This window comes from Triticum dicoccoides, unplaced genomic scaffold (genome assembly GCF_002162155.2).
Source record: "Triticum dicoccoides isolate Atlit2015 ecotype Zavitan unplaced genomic scaffold, WEW_v2.0 scaffold76783, whole genome shotgun sequence".
Classification (NCBI taxonomy): domain Eukaryota; kingdom Viridiplantae; phylum Streptophyta; class Magnoliopsida; order Poales; family Poaceae; genus Triticum; species Triticum dicoccoides.
In genome coordinates this window covers 1,937-11,235 of record NW_021298393.1, presented here as the reverse complement: position 1 = coordinate 11,235, position 9,299 = coordinate 1,937, and the positions used below count along the sequence as shown (strand labels likewise).

Sequence of the window (9,299 nt, the reverse complement as noted above, 5' to 3'; positions counted from 1 at the left end):
AGTTTTGCATAGCCTGCTTAGCGGTCCACATTGCCACCACAAAGTTGAACGAGTGATCACCACACCGAAGAATCCGGCGTCGCTGCAAGCGTCGTCCAGCAAACCTTCGTAGGCGGCCATGTCAGGGTCGTCGATCTTGTCGACGAGCGTGCTGATATCACCTGCAAAGAGGAAAAGAGAACTCACTTTTGAGATAAACAAACAGTGCATCAATCATATCACCTGCTTAGAGCGAGAAATCGCCTTAGCACGACAGGTGCGGAAAAGCGAACTTTCCAAGGACAAACATGTATCGATCAGCTACATGTCCTCAAGGAGAAGTAGTTGTTCCGTCACACTCCAACATCCAGCCTGCTGAGTTCAGAGAGGGCGGAGAATGTCTGAATAATAACTCGTGCATTCAGAGAAGACCGCAGCAACATATATTCTGAATAACTCATGAACACACTGCAGAATTTCTCCTTCAGAAAGGATGTGGAATAGAGCCCCGATTCCGCCCGTGACTGTCAGCAGTACATACATATTTTGGTTGAAGCAGTCCGACATAGCTCCGCCCGTAACCGTGTGCACGCGGCTCGCGTTCTCCGCAGTCTGCCCCTCCTTGCCGAAAACAAGAGGGCGGTGATCGCAGAACAGCAAGAGGCGCGTTCCCTTCAAAAAAAAACAGCAAGAGGCGCGTGAATCAGGCCTTGCCGAAAATGCCTTCCTTGTTTAAGGCCCACGCGCAAGAGGCTAGCATTGCACCGTCCGCACTCCGCACCGCAGGTGGTTAGTTTAGTACCACCTCGCTCGGCGAAGAAGGGACGGGAGGACGAGGAGGGTACGAATAGAGGAGCAGGGCAGCGGTTCAACTCATACCTTTCTCGGCCTTTTGGCTAAGATTAAGTGTAGTATTTGTTATTATCAGTTTAATATTTGATATTTGATATGTGGGGTACATCCTCACAATGACATTAAATTTATTTTTTATGGGAACATTCTGCACCAGGTGCTCCCTGTACACCACCTTATCGTACTTGGGAACGCTACCCGTTTTCTTCACCGAATAGAGAAGCGTTCACCATAATCAATTGCTGTAAATACAATGATGTTAAACCAAGAGTGGTGTACTCACCATAATCTGTGTGAGATCTACTGGAATAGAGAAGAAAAACAGAGTGGGATGTATCAACATGCCACAAGATAACTTCTTTTTTAGGGTATATGTGTGCTTACCATCCAATATAAGTGTGTTCCTCTTGTGGGATGTCATCTAAGACTGGATAGAGCCAATTAATCTGTGAACCCAGTAAGCATCACTACCGAAAAAGGCTTTATGCCCCGCTTTACCCAGTAAGCATCTCCCGCCACTCCGCCTCCAAAGGCGCAGCCAGTGCCAAGGCTATGCCTCTCATGATCTTCCTTGAAAGATCTGAAATGAAAAATGGCATGATCAACACTGTTAGATACGGTTGACGAGCATAAAAGAATAAGCAAATTGATTCAGATTCCTCTCAAAAAAGTAAAGTAAAGTGATTCAGATAAGTCCACTTCGTAGAAGGCTTATATGGTTTTACAGCAGTGCGTCAAATTTTGATTGATAATCTGGCCTGCATGGAAGATAAACAATCAGTTCTTTAAAGCACATTAATTAAGTACTTCTTTGCATTGTGAACATTAACATCAATAAATATTGATAGGTGTATAATAATGTTACAGGATTTTCTAATGCACAAAAAAAATAGGTAGTGAACGGCTTTCTCAAAAAATGCGATCACGGTGCTCTAAAATATACCTTCAGAACAAAGAACCGAGAAGGGACCCCTAAAGAAGAACAGAGAAAGGAAGTTGAAAACACACAAATTAGATCCTTCCATTAGTTTAGCAAGATCACCATATCTGCCCGGTTCTATAGGTGTGTAGCACTGCAATTTTTTGTTCTAATGGTTTAGCTAAAAAAACAGAATAATTTAAACAATCATGACAAGAAATTCAGAGACAGATGTAAACTTACATCAATTGCTTCGTGCGTATCAGGTTTACCCTTGGTAACATTTTCTCCCACTCTCTGATATCCTGTGACTATAGACCATAAGAAAGTTCATTTACATATGTAGTGGTTTTCCAAGGACCAAACAACAAGCTACAAGAAAAGCTAAGTTTTTATTTAGATATCACACCTATAACCACTTTGAGGAGTCGTTTTGATCTTCAGTTTTTCCTCACGAGGGAGCTGAAAGAACATGCATGTGACGTCCCTGACTTCCATCATTAGCGAGTCCAAAATCCCATGGCCTTTCTGTTGATAATACACAGTCATCATTTGGCATGGTTAATTAGGACTCAACAGATGAGTTGAGCAGCATCTAGAACCAGTTTTGCTCATAAAACAGAAGGGGAAAGACCAGCTGCACACAACAACTGAACATGACACACACACACACACACACACACACACACACACACACACAGTATTTTACACTCTACTACTGGTGACAGCACAGTATTTTGTTTGTAAACTGTTGATGCTGTTTATTTCCATGTTTAGTTGAGATACCACAACAACATAAAAGTTAGTATACATAGTTTGCTTACAGGTCCAAATTACTTGGCATCACAAAGTTGAACGAGCGGTTACCACATAGAAGAATCCGGCCTCCCTGCAAGCGTCGTCCAGCATACTTTTGGTCGGCCATGTCAGGGTCGTCGATCTTGTCGACGAGCGGGCTGATACCTGATCATGCAAAGAGGAAAACAGAGCTCACTTTTTAGATAAACAAACAGTGCATCTGCTGCCTAGGGCGAGAAATCTCCGTAACACGATTGGCACGGAAAAGAGAAATTTCCAAGGATAAACATGTATCGATCAGAGCCGGATGTCCTCAAGGAGAACAACTTCTTCCGTCACACTCCAACATCCAGTCTGCAGCAACCTATGTTCTGAATAACTCACGAACGCACTGCAGAATTTCTCTTTCAGAAAAGATGGGGAACTGAGCCTGGATTCCTCCCGTCACTGTCAGCAGTCCGACAGCGTTCGCCAACTCTGATCGCAAAACAGCAATCCAGGGGCAAATCAGGCCGGTTATATAGGCCTTTGCCAAAAGGCCTTCTTTGTTTAGGCCCACGGAAGAGGCTGGTTTGGTGGCATTGCAATGTCCGCTGCAGGTCGTTAGTTTAGTACCACCTCGCTTAGCGAGGAGGGGACGGGAGGGCGAGGAGGGTACAAGTAGAGGGGCAGGGCAACAGATCAAATTATACCTTTCTCGGCCTTTTGGCTAAGATCAAGTGTAGTATCTGTTCTTATCAGTTTAATATCTGATATGTGGGCCATGTGCTCACAACGATATTAAATTTATTTTTTATGGGGGAGGGGCCACCACAATGGCTTGCCATTGGGTCCTTCAGGTGTCGCCTAGTGTGTTGCACTACTGCCTGGGCAGGCGTACCCCAACCAAATTAAGTTTAAATTTTAATATCTTGAGATGAGATTGAGATGAAGATGCTTGAAACTCAATCTGTGTCCAAGCCTTTGAGGTGAAGCATTCGGTTTGTTGTTTGTTGCTGCCAGTTTGTAGCACAGGACGGTGACCACAACACCTCGTCAGCCCCTCTTCTGCTATTACATTCAGAGAGCACATGAATAACCCACTGACGAAGGTGGAAGGCAACAAATGAGCCCGTGAGTAAGTAAAAGTGTCGCCTGTTTCCGCTCAACAATCAGGCCAGCGCGATGAGTTTTTGATGATTGTGGTGGTTGGTCTGAAGTCTGCACTCTGCACTTCTGCAGCACGATGGCCACCCACCATACGTAACTGTAGTGCGGCCAAACCCCACCTGTGGCTCCCCAACAAAGAAAATGGGACTGGATACTGTCTAAGTTCTCGGCATCCGACTGCCAGAAATGTCCGACTGTTTTTCTTGTGCATATCATCATGTGATTTGGTTCTGAACATGTTTCAGAAATTGAAACATAACTCAGAGATCTGAAATGAAAAATAGCATGATCAACATTACTAGATACGGTTGACGAGCATAAAAGAATAAGCAAAGTGATTCAGATTCCTCTAAAAAAAATAAAGCAAAGTGATTCATATAAGTCGACCTCGTAGAAGGCTTATATGGTTTTCCAGCAGCGCGTACAATCTTGATTGATAATCTGGCCGGCATGGAAGATAAACAATTCACTTCTTTAAAGAACATTAATTAAGTACTTCTTATTGGTCGAAAAAAATTAAGTATTTCGTTGCATTGTGAACATTAACATCAATAAATATTGATAGCTACAAGAAAATGATTTACAATTGATAAGGTTGCTACAAGAAAAGACTGAATTAGGCGGACAAAACAGATAAAATTCAGTGAAGTTGCAAACAAGGAAACCTTCAGCATGTCTCCGATGTTGCAAACTAAGGTCCCGGGTACGGGCTTGGCTTATATCCACTCACCAGACTGGTTCCTTACCTGATACCAAATTTACTAAAGAGTTTCAGCAGATCAATCTCTTTGCTTCTTGACAGAGGAAACAGAGGGCATAGATGGATAATAGTACAAGATATGTGTGCTAGTGAAGTAATAAGTATCTCAAGAGCACAGATATCACCGTCCTGATTCACCAGTGTCAAAAAGGCCTGCAGTTTAACAAAATTAGGAAAAGTATTCCCCCCAGGATTTTTGGTTTAATGTTTTGAAAAATACCATGTGCGTTTTTCCTAAAAAGGCAAACATATTATTCTAGTATTGACTTAAAGAACACGATACAGTGTTCTAGTATTGACTTAAAGAACACGATACAATGTACTAACCATAATCTGTGTGAGCTCCACTGAATTGATCATAGGATGCATGGTGTATCGAAGAAAAGCAGTCAGATGTATCCACCCAAGTAAGCATAAGACAAATATGTTTTTTTGTGTGCTTACCATCCAATATCAATGCGTGGTGGGATGCCAGCTGAGAATGGATAGCCAATCAATCTGAGAACCCAGAAAGCATCTCCTGTTGTTCCGCCTTCGAAAGCATCCAACTGCGCGCCCAGTGCCAAGGCTATGCCTCGCATGATCTTCCTTGAAAGATCTGAAATAAAAAATGGCATGATAAACACTGTCAGATACGATCGATGAGCATAAAAGAATAAGTAATTCAGATAAGTGGACTTTGTAGAAGGCTTATATAGTTTTCCAGCAGCGTGTCAAAATTTGATGGATAATCTGGCCTGCATGGAAGATAAACTATTCAGCTCTTTAAAGCGTATTAAGTAGTAAAGGAGCATTTTTTTACATGGTGAACATACTGACATCAATAGGTGTCTAACAGTGTTACCTTCAGAAAAGCAGGCAGTGAACCGTTTTCTGAAAAAAATGTGACGACGGCTCTCTAAAATATACCTTCAGAGAAAAGAACAGAGAAGGGATCCTAAAGAAAAACAGAGAAGGGAAGTTGAAAACATACCACAAATTAGATTCTTCCATTGGTTTAGCATGATTACCATATCTGCCCGGTTCGATAGGCATGTAGCATTGCAAATTTTTTCTAAGGGTTTAGCTAAAAATGACAGAACAATTTAAACAAGTATTACAAGAAATTGAGGGACAGATGAACTTACATGAATTGCTTCATGCATATTAGGTTTACCCTTGGTAACATTTTCTCCCACTCTGATACCCTCTGATGATAGACCACAAGAAAGTTCATTGCATATGTACTTATGTAGAGATATTCCAAGGACCAACCAACTAGCTACAAGAAGAGTTGGGTTTTTATTCAGATATCACACCTATAATCACTCTGAGGTGTCATTTTGATCTTCAATTTTTCCTCGTGAGGGAGCTGAAAGAACTTCTGTGTGACGTCCCTGACTTCCATCATTAGCGACTCATCCCATGGCCTTTCTGTTAATAATGGACATCCGGTCTGCTGAGTTCTTTGAGGGTGGAGAATGTCTGAATAATAACTCGTGAATTTAGAGAAGACTGCAGCAACCTATGTTCTGAATAACTCATGAACGCACTTGCAGAATTGCTCTTTCAGAAAGGATGGTGGAACTGAGCTCGGATTCCGCCCGCTACTGACAACAGCGCTCGGCCGTGACCCGTGATGGTTAAAGCATCTCCAGCCGTTGGCCCTCAAGGAGGCGCTAAAAATCGCCCCTGGGGGCGCACCGGCGCAAAACGCGCGCTGGGGGCGTGATGCCACCCAGTCGCGGCGCCCACGAATTTTTGTGAAAATTAAAATGAGGCACAAACATGGCGCAAATTCAACCATTTTCGGCGAGTTCATACATATTTCGGCAAGTTCAAACCAAATTCAACCAAACACGGCGAGAGTTTATACATATTTAAAATATTTTACAAAAAAGAAAAAAAACACACTACTAGGCCCCCCGTCTCCCTCGCCTCGCCGCTCGTTGCCGTTCTACATGCCGAGGAGGCTATAGAACCGTGTGTAGTCGCCGCCGCCGTTGTCGTCGTCGTCGCCTCCGCCACGGCCGCCATCCCTGCTGCAACCCTCCCCCGGTTGGCGCGGCGGGTTGGACGGTCCGGCGGCGTCCTCGTCGTCGTCGCTATCGAGGATCACGACGCCGTGCTCGTCCTCGCGCCCACGCTTGAGGGCGGCGATCTCCTCCAGGGCCCGGCGCTGCCGGACCATCTCGTCGCGGAGGTAGTCGTCGCGCGCCCACCGTAGGGCGTCCTCGTCAGAGAAGCCGCGCCGAGCTAGCTCCTCGTACTCCGGGGGGAGGCTGGGCTCCGGTTTGGGCGCGACGAAGACGAGGCGGCCAGAGGCGGGGGTGGAGTCGGCGATGCGGACACCGGAGCGGCGGGTGCGCCGGCTGACACGCGTGTCCTGGGGCTCCGGCTTGACGGGGCGGAGGCAGGGAGAGCCGGTCGACCGACCGGACGAGGAGGAGGACGCCCCAGGGTCCATGCGCCTCGGCGTCCACGAGCTCCCACAGCGGCGAGAGAAGGACGGGGGCTCGCAGTACTCCAGCCTCGGCGTGTTGCCGCCCTCGATGTACTCAAGGACGGCCTCCAGCGTTGGTGGCTTCGAGCTGCTCGGCGTGACGGCGGCGGAAGTACGGCTCCTAGAGCGGACTGTCGGGGACGTAGCGCGGCCCCTCCCTCGCCGCCCGCGGCAGGGAGGCGCGGATACGTGCGATCTCCGCACGCCGTGCCACCCCGGTGGGCGGTGGTGGCACCGGGACCCCGCCGGCGCTGATTCTCCACGCCTCGGGCACCCGCATGTCCGGCAAGACCGGGTACTCGGTCTCGAAGAGGAGCCAAGCTTCGTCCTCGTGAAGGTGGCGGCGGCTGAAGCCGTTCGCCGCCGCGCCGTCACCTGGGAATCGTTCGGCCATTTCTTTGAACTGGGACGGTGAGGGGAGAGGAAGGAAGGGGAGAGAGGGTGCGTCAGCGGTGGAGACTCTGTGCGTGCCACCGGCGCGCTGGGGGTTGGCTTATATAGGTGGAGGCTCCGCGAGCACGCGTAGCCGCCGCGTCTACGCGTGGCATGCGTGGGGACACGCGTCGTCACGCCTTCACTGCGCCGCCCGTGAGGCATCAACGACGGAGGCTGACCGGTGCGGCAGCGCGCGGCAGCTTTGGCATTGATTCGCCGCGGGAAACGAGGCGATGAGGACGATGAAGCGGCGAGAAGCGAGACGAGTCGCTGGCAAGGAGGGCCCGTGGCTCTTTCGCGCCAAAAACGATTCGCCCAGCGCCCCCGAGCGCCCCCCAGCACGCCGGATTTGGGTTGGGTCCGCCGGCGCCAATTTCAGCCCGAGCCGACGAAAATTGGGTCCTTGGGGCGTGACTGGGCCGATTTTTTAGCACCGGCGGCCGAAAAGTCGCCTAGGGGGTCTTGTTGAGGGCGCGGCTGGAGATGCTCTTAGCTGTAGATATATATAGCTCCGGGCGTGTGCACGCGGCTGATTCTCGGCAGACTGCCCCTCGAGCCGTGGCGTTCGCCAGCGCTGTGATCACAAAACAGCGGCGCGAGCAACTCATTAGCCAGCGCTGTGATCGTAAAATAGGCCTTGCAAAAGGCCTTCTATGTTTAGGCCCACGCAAGAGGCTAGCTTGGTGGCATTGTACCGTCAGGCGCGAGCAGTTCGTTTAGTACCACCTCGCTAGGCGAGGAGAGGATAGGAGGGTAGGAGGGGACTATATTTCAGTGCCTTAAGGCACCTGCCTTTGTGTCTATGACATGTGGGCCCAATAAGTGGCTAGCCCACATGTCAGTGACCCAAAGGCAGGTGCCTTTAAGGCACCGAAGCTGCGTCCGGTAGGAGGGGATAAATAGAGGGGTAGGGCAGCGGTTCAACTCATATCTTTCTCGGCTTTTTGGCTAAGATCAAGTGTAGTATCTGTTCTTATCAGTTTAATATTTGATATGTGAATCATGTGCCCACAATGATATTAAATTTATTTTTTATGGGAGAGAGACCACCACAATGGCTTGCCATTTGGTCCCTCAGGTGTTGCCCATCAACTTAAAATTTTCATTTCTTGAGATGGGATGCTTGTAATTAGATCAAGGCCAGAGGCCCTCAGATTAGCCTTATCCCTTCGCACAAAAGTCAACTCTCTCCTTCTTCCTCACGCACGCATTCCTCGTCAGAAGAAAAAAGGGGGGTATCCCTTCGCACAAAAGTCAATTCTCTCCTTCCTCACGCACACAATCCTCGTCAGAAGAAAAAAGGGGAGCGCCGCATGCAGCCCACATGCACCCACGCCTCCGGTCAATCCCCGACCACCTGCCCCACCCCCACCACGCAGGTCGCCGCCCTCGCCGCGGGTCGGAGTTTCACGTCGCCGTGTCTCTGAAGGAAATATGCCCTAGAGGCAATAATAAAATTATTATTTATTTCATTATATCATGATAAATGTTTATTATTCATGCTAGAATTGTATTAACCGGAAACATAATACATGTGTGAATACATAGACAAACAGAGTGTCACTAGTATGCCTCTACTTGACTAGCTCGTTGATCAAAGATGGTTATGTTTCCTAACCATATGCATGAGTTGTCATTTGATTAATGGGATCACATTATTAGGAGAATGATGTGATTGACTTGACCCATTCCGTTAGCTTAGCACTTGATCGTTTAGTTTGTTGCTATTGCTTTCTTCATGACTTATACATGTTCCTATGACTATGAGATTATGCAACTCCCGTTTATCGGAGGAACACTTTATGTGCTACCAAACGTCACAATGTAACTAGGTGATTATAAAGGTGCTCTACAGGTGTCTCCGAAGGTACTTGTTGGGTTGGCGTATTTCGAGATTAGGATTTGTCACTCCGATTGTCGGAGAG

The 9,299-nt window shown here is 47.7% G+C and overlaps 1 non-coding gene and 4 pseudogenes across 1 annotated transcript; 3 read left to right on the top strand and 2 right to left on the bottom strand.

Moving 5' to 3' along the window:
• The first annotated feature begins 854 nt into the window (after nt 1–854).
• Nucleotides 855–1,033, top strand: LOC119347842 (annotated as a pseudogene).
• On the bottom strand, nt 1,026–3,313 carry LOC119347838 (annotated as a pseudogene).
• Nucleotides 3,237–3,433, top strand: LOC119347839. Its single transcript, XR_005168561.1, has one exon. It is a non-coding gene; the product is annotated as a U2 spliceosomal RNA (small nuclear RNA).
• Nucleotides 3,434–3,699: 266 nt separating this feature from the next.
• Nucleotides 3,700–6,473, bottom strand: LOC119347837 (annotated as a pseudogene).
• A 1,828-nt stretch (nt 6,474–8,301) lies between these two features.
• LOC119347841 lies at nt 8,302–8,476 on the top strand (annotated as a pseudogene).
• Nucleotides 8,477–9,299: the final 823 nt, after the last annotated feature.